Source organism: Gossypium raimondii, chromosome 7 (genome assembly GCF_025698545.1).
Source record: "Gossypium raimondii isolate GPD5lz chromosome 7, ASM2569854v1, whole genome shotgun sequence".
NCBI lineage: Eukaryota > Viridiplantae > Streptophyta > Magnoliopsida > Malvales > Malvaceae > Gossypium > Gossypium raimondii.
The window spans coordinates 15,514,230-15,529,612 of record NC_068571.1 but is presented as its reverse complement, the minus strand read 5'-3'; the positions used below and the strand labels follow the sequence as shown (position 1 = coordinate 15,529,612).

Genomic DNA, 15,383 nt, shown 5'->3' with positions numbered 1-15,383 from the left:
TTTGTGTTGTGGTTGTACTTGCTAAGCTCACAAGGCTGAACTTAGTGGTGAGAGTATCAATCTTCAAGGTGCAAAACTGAGGTATATTGTTACGGGGTGTATGATAAGATAGAATCATTTCTTGTAATTGTTGAAGAGAGTGGATAATTTCTTACTGAGTTAGGCTCTATAAACGTAGGGAAACCAAACTGCGTAAAAAATCACTATGTGCTCTATTTGTTTAATATGTATAGTTTGGTGCTAGAGAGCTACCCACCTCCCTGTCACTCATTCCAAGCACTTAGTTTATATTACAACAATGATTTTAAAATTTCATAAACAAATATTCATATTTTTATTATTAAAATATCAATTGTTTATACTATAAAACATTTATTATTAAATATTTATAAATTGTATTATATATTTACTATTAAAATATTAATATAAAGATATTAAAGATATTTTTTAAATTTTAAATTTTAAAATTATTGTTGTTAAATTTTTTATTAAAATAAATTATAACATTCAGTAATTTACTAAAATAATAAATTATATTAATTATATCAATAATTTATTATATTATTAAATATAAAAAAAATTCTGCCGCTTGGCACGCTTTACTTTGTCTGTCGTTTTGGCACGTATAGTCTTTTCATCATGTTTTCTTTCTTTTAGTAAACAATTTTTCTCTTTTTGTTGTTTCTTTTATTTTCTAATTTTCCTGTTTCATCACTTTTCCTTCGAGTATGGAGAGTGGAATAGCATACTTACGATTAGAGGATAATGAAGAAGCCTGGAATGTCTAGGGAGATAGGGACTATATGAATCAAAAGTATGATTTTTGTCTGGTGGGTTGTTTTCTAACAGCGAGTGTCATTAATTTTCAGGCAATGCGGAATACTATGGCCAATATTTGGCATCCTTTGGGAGGTGTTGAGATATCAGACCTGGGAGAGAAGCGTTTCCTCTTTAGGTTTTATCACGAGTTGGATATTGGCAGGGTGGAGAAGGGAGCCCCTTGGACTTTAAATAGTCATCTTCTCATTTTTCACCGTTTACAAGAAAATGAGGAACCTTTACAGGTACCTTTGATTTATTCCTTTTTCTAGTTATAAATTCATAATCTCTCTTCAAGGTTATTTTCAGAAAATATGGCTCAACAATTTAGGAATTTTGTGGGTCAATTTGTGGAGTACGATTCTAAATAGATTGGATGGGGAATTAGGAATTTTATGCGAGTACGGGTGTCGATTGATGTTCGTCTTCTTCTGAAACGACGAAAAAAATTATCTTAGCATTTGGTGATCAAACTTATGCAAATTTTAAATATGAAAAGTTGTCTTTGTTTTACTTTGTTTGCGACCGACTAGGCCATGAGGATAGTTTATGTCCAACGAGACTATATAATGGAGAGATGGAGGTAGTTCTAGGGTGGGACCTATCCCTCAGGGCTGCGGCTAAAAGGGCAACAATTGCAACTAGTGTGTGGCTTCAGGAAGATATCGCAGGGAATAATTATGGAAATACTACTGATGAGAAGAATAAGATGAGTAATTGGAGGAATACGAATCAAGAAGGGATGTTCCGTGATCAGTGGGTTAAAACAAATCAAATCCTTGGTTTTAATTTGTAAGGTAGCTCTTTTTTAAAAAGTCTACTAAACAGGAAAAGGGGGTTATGGGAGGAAATCATGGAATGGATGATGATATGGAAGAAAATCCTCTTAAAGATCTTGAAGAAAAAAATGCCCTAGAGTTTTCAAATCTGATCTGACAGTTTCTGGTAAACCAGATTCGTCAGATTTTCATGATGAACGAGTATTTGAGAGTCAAACATCAAAATCGGTGGCCGAATTTGGGTAGGCTAACCGGTACCAATAAAGATTCTTTGTTGGAATGTTCGTGGATTGGGGAATCCACGAGTTGTTAGAAGACTTCAACATATGTTGAAGAAAATCAATCCCCATATAGTCTTCTTTATGGAGACAAAATTGGATTCAAATCGAATGGAGGTCATAAGACGAAAATGTGGTTTTCTTTCTGGTATAGATATGTCGAAAGATGGATCTTGAAGAGGATTATGTATCGGTGGAAGGACAATCTGAGTATTTCATTACATTGAATGCATAAAAATCATATTGATGTTGAGGTTGCTGATGGGACGGAGAAGGTGCCTTTGGAGATTTACTGGCTTCTATGGTTTTTTAGATGTTCGGTATAAGGAGGACACCTGGAATTTATTAAATACTCTAAGACGTTGAAACAATCTCCCTTGGATGGTAGGTGGAGATTTTAACGAAATTCTATACTCTTTTGAGAAGAAGGGTGGTATTCCAAGAGAGAGTGGTCGTATGGGGAGCTTTCGTGAAGCCTTGGATGAATGCTAATTGAATGACCTTGGCTATGTGGGTCCATGGTTTACTTAAGAGAGGGGTAACTTTGAGGCTAATGATGTTCGGGAGAGGTTAGACCGTGGTGTTACTAATTCTAATTGGTGGATGTTATTCCCAAATTTCCAGGTTAAACACTTGACTCATTCGTTTTCCGATCATTGTCCCGTACTTATCTCCACAAATTTTGAAGAAGAGAACCGAGTTTTCAAAAGGTTCAGGTTCGAATCTTAGTGGACCTTATAGGAGTCACGTGAAGATAAGATTCGAAACATATGGGCTTTAAATACTGAGGATATTCTGACTCGTCTATCCATATTGGCGGAAGGGTTATAACAATGGGCTGCTACGATTCAAAGAAATAGAAAAGGGATGTCTAAAAAAATTGAAAGCGAATTAAAGAACTCAATAGGGAGGATCGACCAGATGATAACATTACTGATCTCATTAATACAAAGTTGTTAAATATGGATATGGACAGAGAAGAGGCGTATCGGGAGCAACATTCTAGGGCAAATTGGTTAAAGGTGGGGGATCAAAATACTACATTTTTTCAACGGTTTGCTTCCCAAAGAAGACAAACCAACTATATTCATGAATTGAAAAGATTTGATGGCACGGCTGCGATAACACATGATGAGATGGTTGAAGAAGCGAAGGTATATATTAACAATCTCTTTAACTCTCATGGGATTGGGAATGTTGATCATATTCTGTCAGGGGTTAAACATTCCATAACGGTAGAAATGAATTGTGAACTGACGACAGAATATAAAATGGAGATGGGTCCAACAAAAACGGCTAGTGTTGATGGTTTTCTGGCCATGTTCTATTAGAAGTATTGGCATGTGGTGGGTAACGATGTGGGGAATTTTTGCCTTAAGATCTTAAATGATGGACAATCTGTGAAGTCTATCAATCCCACTCTTATTGTCTTGATGCCCAAAAATACGTAGCCTCTCAATCTAATGCAGTATCATCAAATCAACCTCTGTTCAGTTTTATACAAGATTATAGCAAAAACAAAGGCCAATCATTTTAAAAAGGTGTTGAATGTGTGCATTGACGATGCTCAAAACCTTTTGTTCTAAATAGTATGATCACGGACAATGTTCTATTGGCTTATGAAATTCTTCTCTTTCAAAGTCGAACGTTTTGGGAATAAGGGTTACTTTGCTCTAAAGCTGAATATGAGCAATGCATATGATAGAGTTGAGTGGAACTTCCTAAACAGTATGATGGAGAGGATGGGGGTTGCAGATTCCTAGGTGAAGTCAATTATGCATTGCGTTTCATCAGTCTCCTACTCTGTCAACATGAACGACATCGAGGGTGATAGCTTTAAACCATCTAGAGGGATTCGACAAGGTGACCGTCTAAGCCCTTATTTATTCTTGTTATGCAGTGAGGGCTTATCAACTATAATGAGGCTAGCTTTTGAAAGTAGGAACTTAAGAGGTGTTACAATTTGTAGAAGGGGACCAATGATCTCTCATTTAATGTTTGCTAACGGTTGCATTTTGTTTGAGGAAGTTGTGGAAAGAGAAGTGGTTGTTATAATGGAAGGCCTTAAGGAACATGAAGCATGCTCACGACAATGTATAAATTTTGAGAAATCACTTTTGTTTTTTAGCTCAAATTGTTTAGGAGCAAACCCCTCATATACCTAAAAAAGTGTGTGGGCAGCTAAAGGTTTACTCAAGTCTGGAATGTGCTGGAGGGTGGGTTCTGGATCTCGAATTTCAATATGGAATGATGTCTGGGTGCCAGGATTGGAAGATGGCAGGTTGCATGGAAATGGTTTGGGACAACATTATAATCTGGTTTCTGCATTGTTAGATCAACATTCGAGGCAATGGAAGGAAGAGATAATTACTCACATAATGTCTGCAGATGAGGCAAGGAAAGTCTTGAGTATTCCTCTATCTTGTCATTGGCTAGAGGATAAACAAGCCTGGAGAGGTGAGTCATCTGGAGAGTATTCGGTGCAAAGTGAGTACAAGTTATTGTTGGAAGAGTTTGCTGAAGTGGAGCCTACCTTACAATAGAAAGCATCTAAGCAGGTATACAAAAAAAATATGGCTTACAGAGCTCCCAGAAAAAATTAAAATTACATTTTGGAGAGCCTACAGAAATTTTATCCATATCTACATAAATTTACAGAAAAGAAGGTTGCGAAATTCGGCTGCTTGTCCCAGGTGTACACAAGAAGATGAGTCTCTTGAACATGCCTTCCGCGACTGTCAAGCTGTCAAGGAGATTTGGAGTATGTTAGATATCTCGTGGCCTACAGAAATGTCTTGTGCAAGTTACAAGCAATGGATGGATTGGTTATTCATGAATTCTTCATCAGATTTATGCAGAAAAATTATCTATGCCATTTGGGTGATTTGGAGTGATAGGAACAAACAAGTGCATGAAAGAAAAATCAAACAGAACATAGATATGGTTCGATCCATAGTATCGTATCTAAAAGAACTAGAGGCGATCAAAAGCCGCTTATCTGCTAGATGTGTCCAACAAGAGAGATGGCGGCCTCCTGAACAGACATTTGTAAAGATCCATTTTGACGCCTCTTTTCAAGGACATCTGTTAAAATCATGCTCGGGGTTAGTGGGAAGGGATTCAGAAGGTCAGATAGTGGGGATGAGAATGATATTGAACGACTATGTACCTTCTTCTTTTGCGGGGGAAGCGATTGCATGCCTCCAAGGAGTTCAAATGGGCCTGGATCTTGACTTCCAAAGGGTCATTTTGGAAGGGGATAGTCTCACAGTGGTGAAGAAACTGCAAAAAGACGAGGAGGATATATCAAAGATTAGTCCTATCATCAACGATGTGAAATGAGCCAGTCGGGGTTTTGTGGATTGTAGATTCAATTTTGTGAGGAGAAATGCAAACGAGGCTGCACACCAGTTAACAAAAAAAAGGTCTAATCAAAGGAGAAACTTCCTACCTAATGGAAAAAAATCCCTGAAACAGTAAGGAAAGCAGTGGAGGATGATAATCGATGGACTGAGATAGGGCATCTACATCGTTATGGTTCTGTTGGGGGGGATCTCTTTTCTGGACTGAGCGGAAATGAAAGGTTTTCTGTGCGGGAAGGTTCTATCTACTTTTTAAGATATGATAGTAAAGTCATGACATAAGTGAGTTGTTGGTCTCGTTTTAAGTTGGGGCTTCGAGCTTGTCAAATATGACTATTAATATCTTTATTGCATTTCTTAATTAATAAAAGTATGACCCAGCCTATTTATTTCAAAAACAATAATATTGAACATTATTATATTTGATAGTAACAATTTCATAATTTTAAAATTTTAAAAATAAAAATAAAAATTTATTAATATAATAATATTAGGTTTAACTCAATATAATTTTTATATAAAATTAAAATTATTCATGCTCTTTTTCAAAAATAAATTTACTTTTTTAAAAATAAATTAATTTTCGTGAAAAATAATTTATTTTTGTTGACAAACTTATTTTCTATAAAACAAATACATAAATACATAAAACATTTTTCTTAAATTATTTTTATGAAACAAATGTACCCTAAATTACAACTAGATAAAATAAATAACAATATTGTAAGAGAGGTTCTATTTGAGCTTCTTAACCAAAAAAAAAAACAGCTTATAATAAGCTTTTACTTATTGAACAAGTTAGTAATTGGTATACTTTAATATTTTTTGGTAATTTTTCATAATAATTGGTATGTGCTAATAATTTTGGTACTCCCTCAAATATTTTGGTATTCCTTCTAAATTTTGGTACTTTTTATAATATTTTTATTCGTTCGAAAAGAAGGTTTGATATAAGATATAATTTTGGAGTAAATTATTTTTTAAATATTAAGAAATTTCAGCGAGATTTTGTAACGATAAAAATTTGTAACTGTTAAATTATAATTCTTAATGCTAAAAATTGGTAAAAATTTATATTTCATGATAATTTAAAAATACGAAAAATTAAATAAGTGAAAGAAATTATTGAAATGAATCAAAATTCGTATCCCTCACATTTTGGTATTCTCCCATAATTTTTTATATTTTCTCATTTTGTATTCCATTGTAAATTTTGGTACAGGCTCATAATATTTTTGGGTACTTTCTAAGATCTCTTGGTGTTCTTTCATAATTTTAGTATTTCCTCAAGTCTTATGATATTCTCTCATAATTTTTATACTTCCTCATATTTTTACATCCTCATATTTTTGGTACTTTCTCATATTTTTTCGTATTCCTTCATAATTTTTTATTTCCTCATATTTTGGTACATTCTTATAAATTTTGGTACATCCTCATTTTTATACTTCCTCAGGTTTTATGGTATTCTCATAATTTTTTATACTTCCTCATATATTTTAGTATTCTCTCATAACTTTTTATACATCTTCAAAATTTTGGTGCATCCTCATATTTTTTGGTATCCCTCATAATGTTTTTGTATTCGCTCATATTTTTGGTACTTTTTTTGGTATTCCTCATAATTTTTATACATCTAAGTTTTGATACTTCCTCATAACTTTTGTATTCATCATAATTTTGGTAATTCCTCGTATTTTATGGTATTTTCTCATAATTTTTTATGCATCCTCATAAGTTTTGGTACTTCCTTATACTTCTTTGTATTTTTGGTACTTTCTTATAATTCTTGATATTTTATCATATTGGTATTGTTTGAAAGTAAGATTCATAAGGGATATAAATTTACAAGAAATAAAAATATTATGTTTAAATATTAAAAATTTCTATGAGATTTTGTAATGGAAAAAATTGTAACTATTATAAATTATAACTTTTTAATGATAAAAATTGGTCTTGAAAAAGTTATATTTCATGAAAAATTAAAAGAATGCGAGAAATTAAATAAATGAAAAAAAATTGAGACAAATCAAAAATTGGTATTGCTTACAATTTTCGGTATCCCCTCATTTTATTTGGTATTCTCTCATACTTCTTCATTTTTTGGTGTTTCCTCATAATTTTTGGTACTCCCTTGGATTTTTTTGGTACTTTCTCATAATTTTTGGTACTCCCTTATATTTTGTCACACCCCAAAATTGGGTCTAGAAGTTTTTGAGGGTAAATTTGGAATTTTAGCTCAGAGTGAGTTCAGAAATTTTGATGTGTGGTTACCCAAAAATATATTCGGCTATGGCTTTTTGAATTCAATCAATTAAAATAATTAAGCTTTCGACGACTAGGCAAAAGCGCGAACGATGAGTGTTTGAAATTGCTGTGATGTGATCCGGCTCGGGATAATCGAGTCATTTCACGTAATTGCCCGATCGTCGACGAGGAATAGTTGAGTTATCGGAAATAGGATGAAATAAGGCTAAAGATGCGGAACCTTTCAAATGGTTTTAAAAGGTTGGCTAAGAAGATGGTAAATTTATAAGGGGTAGTAGGTTCGATTTAATGATAAAAATAAAAAAATGGAAGTTGGATAAATGAAGGCTCGGTTTTGTAAAAAAGATATTATAGTTGGGTAAAATCTAGGATATTCGGTGGAATGGATAAATGAGCTTAAACACCAGAAACAATTCAACACTAAAAAGTGTCACCCCGATTTCTATTCGGTTCAAGGTGGGATTACGGAATTGTAGAAGGGTTGAACGCCACACCAAAGCAAGGTGATAAGTTCAAAAGAGAACGATAGACGCCACTAGCACGCTAGATAAGTCAGATCGAAACTCGTACGAATTTAGAGAGGAGAAAACTCACTTCTTTGAACAAAGTTCATTCAAATGATCAAAAATCAAAAGTCCTTTACAAAATGTGATAACAGACTATTTATAGCCTACATTTGATAGCCTAATGGACAAAGTAAACCAGCTTAATGACTAAGTGATTCAGGTATTAATGAGTTAAATTAAACTAGAGAAATGTACTTTAAAGGCATGTCCATATTCGGCTGAATGGAACATCAATGGACACCTTCTTGATTAAGCAAACATAGTTCTTGAATGTAGATGAATGAATGGTAGCCCATCAGCCTTGTCTAGGTTCGGCTATAGCATGAATGTATTAACCAATAAGTGTCTCTTGGCCGAACAATCATCTTGGAGGCCAAAGATTCATTGCATAAATTAATGTAGCTAGACATCCATGCACTTTCCCATTTGTTGAATCTTGCTGTCCATGCATCTTCAATTGGCTCTTAATTTGCTGTTCACGCATGGTGCCCTCATCACTCTCCCTCATTTAAATGCCGTCCATGCCCAAATTCTTGCTTTCTTCAACATCTCATTGAATGGCTGTCCATTGCATGTGGAACATCTCATTAATTCTTGTCTTTGCATCAGCAGCTTTTAATGCCGTCCTAGGGAAGATGTACCAGCAAATTAAATCCATTGTGGGCACATTAAATTCGGCTGTTTAGGAAAAATGCAGCAGCCACCTTCTTTAAATGCCATTCCTTGCATGCTAACATTTCATTTAATACATGTTTGCCTGCACATTAAATTCGGCCAACATTTAGACACACATTAATTCTAAGAATAAACACAACATTAACTACAAAGATATTAATAACTCGCACTTAAGTGTTAGTTAGAGACATAACATAAATTAATTTGCACAAAATATGAAAATATATGCACAATAAATTGCAACCTAAAGCACATTTAATTCAAAGACCACAATTAACTTCAATGGACATCATTTAAGACATCATTAAATTCGGTTGTAGCAAGACTAGTTAAATTCGTCCGGACACATTAAACAACAAAGATTAACTATGACAAAACACATTAATTAGGCTTAAGACAAATTAAAGCATGCATTAAAACAAATAAAACATATTTAACATGGAAATTAATATGTCCGATTTTTAAACAAATTAATTAACTTATTTAATTAACTAATTTAACTAACAACAACTTATTTATTCCAAAAAAATAAATGCAATCTTAATTAAATAAATTGCATTCTAGCTCAATGAGCTAGAATCCACCCAATTGAACGGGACGAGCTTGTGAAAATGTCGAGCCTCGCTTGTGGGTGAGCCAAGGATGATTCGAGTAGGTCGTATCATTCCCCATTCTTTAGAACGACTTGTCCTCAAGTCGAGCCGTTGGTTCATTCGATCATAACTCCGCTTACTCATCTTTCCTCGATCAAATGGAACGAATGGCAATTGAAGCAAGCGAAAAAATATCCATGAGTTAGCAAAAGTAGTGTAAACAAATTTGCAATTCGAGTATAACAAGACAAATGTAATGCGGGCTATTGGAAAGATTGATTACCATGCAAGCGAACTAGTTTACTCGACAAGGCCATGAAAAATGTTCGAAACAAAATCGAATAGATTTCTGAGCATGCATACATCTTAAATTGATTACACAAGCTATAATTGGATCCCGAGTAATGAGTCAAAATATGTACATAGGCATCACAAACAGGTAATGAAAAGTATTTACATGGTTCTCGAAGTTTCACAATCATACCGTGCATTAGACGATTGACTATCGATTCTATTACAATTACATCAACACAATTATCAAAAACAAGAATCTTTTTGTCAACATTGAAAATAAATAGATCATGTTCAATTGTTGCAAAACAATTAACCATATCACAATCAAAGTATCTTTCAAAAACCAATTCACGAACAAGATTGTTATTACCATCCGAGGAAAACAAAAATATTTTAGAAATTTCAGGAGGCTTACCTTTTGGAGCAGGAAAATAAAGTTCATTTTTACCTCGCTCGCTTAACAAAAACCTTCGCTCCTCGGCGATGTAGAGTAGTCGAAATTCCTTACTTGAATTAACATTTTCAAAATGGATCTCCATACTTGACAATAGAGCATGCATCATAATCAAATTGGAATTATAATCAAAATACATCGAGAACTCATCCAAATGATCATGTAATCTAAATTTCAGTCGGTCAATTTTGCTCAAAAATGCAGAATTTGGATAACAAAGCAGATTTGAGACACCATCTTCAACTTTAAGTGCACTAACAATTTTACATGTCATCGTCATATCAAACAAACAAATCAAAGACATGCATGTTTTCAAGCATTCATACGTCTCAAATCTCATACGCACATTCTTATTTATACAAAGTAGTTTCTCACAAAAGATCAATGAGTGCATATTTTTATCCAAATCAAGCTGATGGAATGGCTTATATGTCTTCTTATATTGCAAATGTCGAATAATTATTATTTCACTAACAAACTCATCAGCATCGCTATTTCCAAAAGCGTTATTCTTCTTGCCATCATCCCACGCAAATATATTATCATCAATTAAAGGATGGCAAGTAACCACATCAAAATTCAGATCACTTCTAAAGGACAATTCATCAATAAGGTTTCCATCAACAATCGAATAAGACAGAGGTGCTTTAAGAATTTCAAAACTCATACCTTGCTCCTCTTTTGGCATAGGCGTACTAAGATAGTTGAGAACGTTACCTTTTTCAACCAAGGTGAACCTTCTCTCCTTGGAAAGGTATTGGAGTTGTAAATTATCGTCACTCGGCCTTTTGGATACTCAAAAGCGTAAATGAACAAGAACAAATTTCATATGGATTAGTTGAAATGCTCCTCACTTTTTACGGTTCATTTGTCTCTTTTTCTCGTTTCTTTTTTAATCTCAACTTCTTTTTTTATCTTTTCATTTCCTCTCTCGTTTTCAATTTTATTTTCAACCTCACTCTCTTTTTTGATTTCTTTTTCTTTTTCAATCTCTTTTTCTTTTCTTTCGATTTCTTTTTCTCGCTCGCACTCTTGTACAATCTCAATTTCTTTTTCGAATTCTTTCTCTTCATTTTCTTTTTCTCTCACTTTTTCGATTTCATTACAATGTGCAGTCGACACGAAAGAATCAAAAATATAATCATTTGCCCCTAAAGAAGAGAAAATATTTTCATAGGCTTCTCGTCCATTTCTTCGGGAATAATCCTTCGGGAAGGACTTCTTTGAATCATACGAGGAATAACTCGTCCTCTCTCGTTCGTCATGTCGAAAAGTCGCAAGCTCTAAGCTGTCGCGTCTTGAATTCCTTGACGAATAGGAATCCCGATAAGAATATCTTAGCGAGTAGTCTTTGGACGCGTATCGCCGTGATGATCTCGACTCCGTTTCTCGACTTGGTGGATTCTGTTTCCGTCTGGCTCTTTCCTCCACTCGATCCAATCGATCATGCAATTTATCAAATTTTGATTTCACCATTCTACGCATCTCTTGCATCAAATATTGGAATTCTGATTCAGAAAATTCTTGTGACATGATTTTTTTGCCAAAAAAATGATTAAAATAAAATAGAAAGTAAATACCTCGCCACAAAAATCTCACGTTTCACTCACAAAGAAAATTGGATAACACTCCACTCGTGCTTACACTCGTTTAATGGCCTTTGCTCGCTCTAATGTACTCACCACTTGTGCCTTTTTCCGCTCGTCTCACTCTCGTGAATTCGTATTTTGTTTCAAGAAGACTTATTGCGGTTTAGAGGGTCGGCTTCAAATGGGTGTAAAGGATAACGTTAGGGTGTATAGGGTAGGCTGAAACAAGGAAAATAAAAATCAAAGTATGTGTGGCGTTTTGGGGGGGTAGAGGGAATGGTAGAATGAATGGATGCTCGGAAGCAACAAGAAATAATAACAAAATAAAACTCACAAGACTTTTCACTTTTTTTTTATACTTCGAATTTTTTTTTGAATTTTTTTCGATTTTTTTAATTTCCTCTTCTTTTTTTTTTTTATTTTTTGTTCAATTACAATATGCTAAAATACAAAGGAAGAGAAAAGAAAAAATAAAAATAAAATTACAACTGAATTTTTTATTTTTCTTTCACGTTATTTAACCTACTCCGAGCTTGATACGAACATCGGCGCTCCTCGTTTTAGTAGCTCTGATACCAGATGATGTGATTCGACTCGAGATAATCGAGTCATTTAACATAATTGCCCGATCGTCAACGAGGAATAGTTGAGTTATCAGAAATAAGATGAAATAAGGCTAAAGATACGGAAGCTTTCAAATGGTTTTAAAAGGTTGGCTAAGAAGATGGTAAATTTATAAGGGGTAGTAGGTTCGATTTAATGATAACAATAAAAAAAATGGAAGTTGGATAAATGAAGGCTCGGTTTTGTAAAAAAGATATTATAGTTGGGTAAAATCTAGGATATTCGGTGGAATGGATAAATGAGCTTAAACACCAAAAATGATTCAACACTAAAAAGTGTCACCCCGATTTCTATTCGGTTCAAGGTGGGATTACGGAATTGTAGAAGGGTTGAACGCCACACCAAAGCAAGGTGATAAGTTCAAAAGAGAACGATAGACGCCACTAGCACGCTAGATAAGTCAGATCGAAACTCGTACGAATTTAGAGAGGAGAAAACTCACTTCTTTGAACAAAGTTCATTCAAATGATCAAAAATCAAAAGTCCTTTACAAAATGTGATAACAGACTATTTATAGCCTACATTTGATAGCCTAATGGACAAAGTAAACCAGCTTAATGACTAAGTGATTCAGGTATTAATGAGTTAAATTAAACTAGAGAAATGTACTTTAAAGGCATGTCCATATTCTTTGAATGGAACATCAATGGACACCTTCTTGATTAAGCAAACATAGTTCTTGAATGTAGATGAATGAATGGTAGCCCATCAGCCTTGTCTAGGTTCGGCTATAGCATGAATGTATTAACCAATAAGTGTCTCTTGGCCGAACAATCATCTTGGAGGCCAAAGATTCATTGCATAAATTAATGTAGCTAGACATCCATGCACTTTCCTATTTGTTGAATCTTGTTGTCCATGCATCTTCAATTGGCTCTTAATTTCTTTGTTCACGCATGGTGCCCTCATCACTCTCCCTCATTTAAATGCCGTCCATGCCCAAATTCTTGCTTTCTTCAACATCTCATTGAATGGCTGTCCATTGCATGTGGAACATCTCATTAATTCTTGTCTTTGCATCAGGAGATTTTAATGCCGTCCTAGGGAAGATGTACCAGCAAATTAAATCCATTGTGGGCACATTAAATTCGGCTGTTTAGGAAAAATGCAGCAGCCACCTTCTTTAAATGCCATTCCTTGCATGCTAACATTTCATTTAATACATGTTTGCTCGCACATTAAATTCGCCAACATTTAGACACACATTAATTCTAAGAATAAACACAACATTAACTACAAAGATATTAATAACTCGCACTTAAGTGTTAGTTAGAGACATAACATAAATTAATTTGCACAAAATATGAAAATATACGCACAATAAATTCGCAACCTAAAGCACATTTAATTCAAGACCACAATTAACTTCAACTGGACATCATTTAAGACATCATTAAATTCGGTTGTAGCAAGACTAATTAAATTCGCCCGACACATTAAACAACAAAGATTAACTATGACAAAACACATTAATTAGGCTTAAGACAAATTAAAGCATGCATTAAAACAAATAAAACATATTTAACATGGAAATTAATATGTCCGATTTTTAAACAAATTAATTAACTTATTTAATTAACTAATTTAACTAACAAACAACTTATTTATTCCAAAAAAATAAATGCAATCTTAATTAAATAAATTGCATTCTAGCTCAATGAGCCAGAATCCACCCGAATTGAACTGGGACGAGCTTGTGAAAATGTCGAGCCTCGCTTGTGGGCTGAGCCAAGGATGATTCCAGGGCGAGGTCGTATCATTCCCCCATTCTTTAGAACGACTTGTCCTCAAGTCGAGCCGTTGGTTCATTCGATCATAACTCCGCTTACTCATCTTTCCTCGATCAAATGGAACGAATGGCAATTAAAGCAACTGAAAAAAATATCCATGAGTTAGCAAAAAGTAGTGTAAACAAATTTGCAATTCGAGTATAACAAGACAAATGTAATGCAGGCTATTGGAAAGATTCAGATTACCATGCAAGCGAACTAGTTTACTCGACAAGGCCATGAAAAATGTTCGAAACAAAATCGAATAGATTTCTGAGCATGCATACATCTTAAATTGATTACACAAGCTATAATTGGATCCCGAGTAATGAGTCAAAATATGTACATAGGCATCACAAACAGGTAATGAAAAGTATTTACATGGTTCTCGAAGTTTCACAATCATACCGTGCATTAGACGATTGACTATCGATTCTATTACAATTACATCAACACAATTATCAAAAACAAGAATCTTTTTGTCAACATTGAAAATAAATAGATCATGTTCAATTGTTGCAAAACAATTAACCATATCACAATCAAAGTATCTTTCAAAAACCAATTCACGAACAAGATTGTTATTACCATCCGAGGAAAACAAAAATATTTTAGAAATTTCAGGAGGCTTACCTTTTGGAGCAGGAAAATAAAGTTCATTTTTACCTCGCTCGCTTAACAAAAACCTTCGCTCCTCGGCGATGTAGAGTAGTCGAAATTCCTTACTTGAATTAACATTTTCAAAATGGATCTCCATACTCGACAATAGAGCATGCATCATAATCAAATTGGAATTATAATCAAAATACATCGAGAACTCATCCAAATGATCATGTAATCTAAATTTCAGTCAGTCAATTTTGCTCAAAAATGCAGAATTTGGATAACAAAGCAGATTTGAGACACCATCTTCAACTTTAAGTGCACTAACAATTTTACATGTCATCGTCATATCAAACAAACAAATCAAAGACATGCATGTTTTCAAGCATTCATACGTCTCAAATCTCATACGCACATTCTTATTTATACAAAGTAGTTTCTCACAAAAGATCAATGAGTGCATATTTTTACCCAAATCAAGCTGATGGAATGGCTTATATGTCTTCTTATATTGCAAATGTCGAATAATTATTATTTCACTAACAAACTCATCAGCATCGCTATTTCCAAAAGCGTTATTCTTCTTGCCATCATCCCACGCAAATATATTATCATCAATTAAAGGATGGCAAGTAACCACATCAAAATTCAGATCACTTCTAAAGGACAATTCAACAATAAGGTTTCCATCAACAATCGAATAAGACAGA

General features: G+C 34.0%; 1 long non-coding RNA gene across 1 annotated transcript; it reads right to left on the bottom strand.

The window, feature by feature from the left end:
- Positions 1–4,389: 4,389 nt before the first annotated feature.
- Positions 4,390–5,542, bottom strand: LOC105800763 (uncharacterized). Its single transcript, XR_001135852.2, has 3 exons — positions 5,328–5,542; positions 5,046–5,158; positions 4,390–4,960 (listed from the first exon to the last, which is right to left on the bottom strand). It is a non-coding gene; the product is annotated as an uncharacterized LOC105800763 (long non-coding RNA).
- Between the last annotated feature and the right edge of the window lie 9,841 nt (positions 5,543–15,383).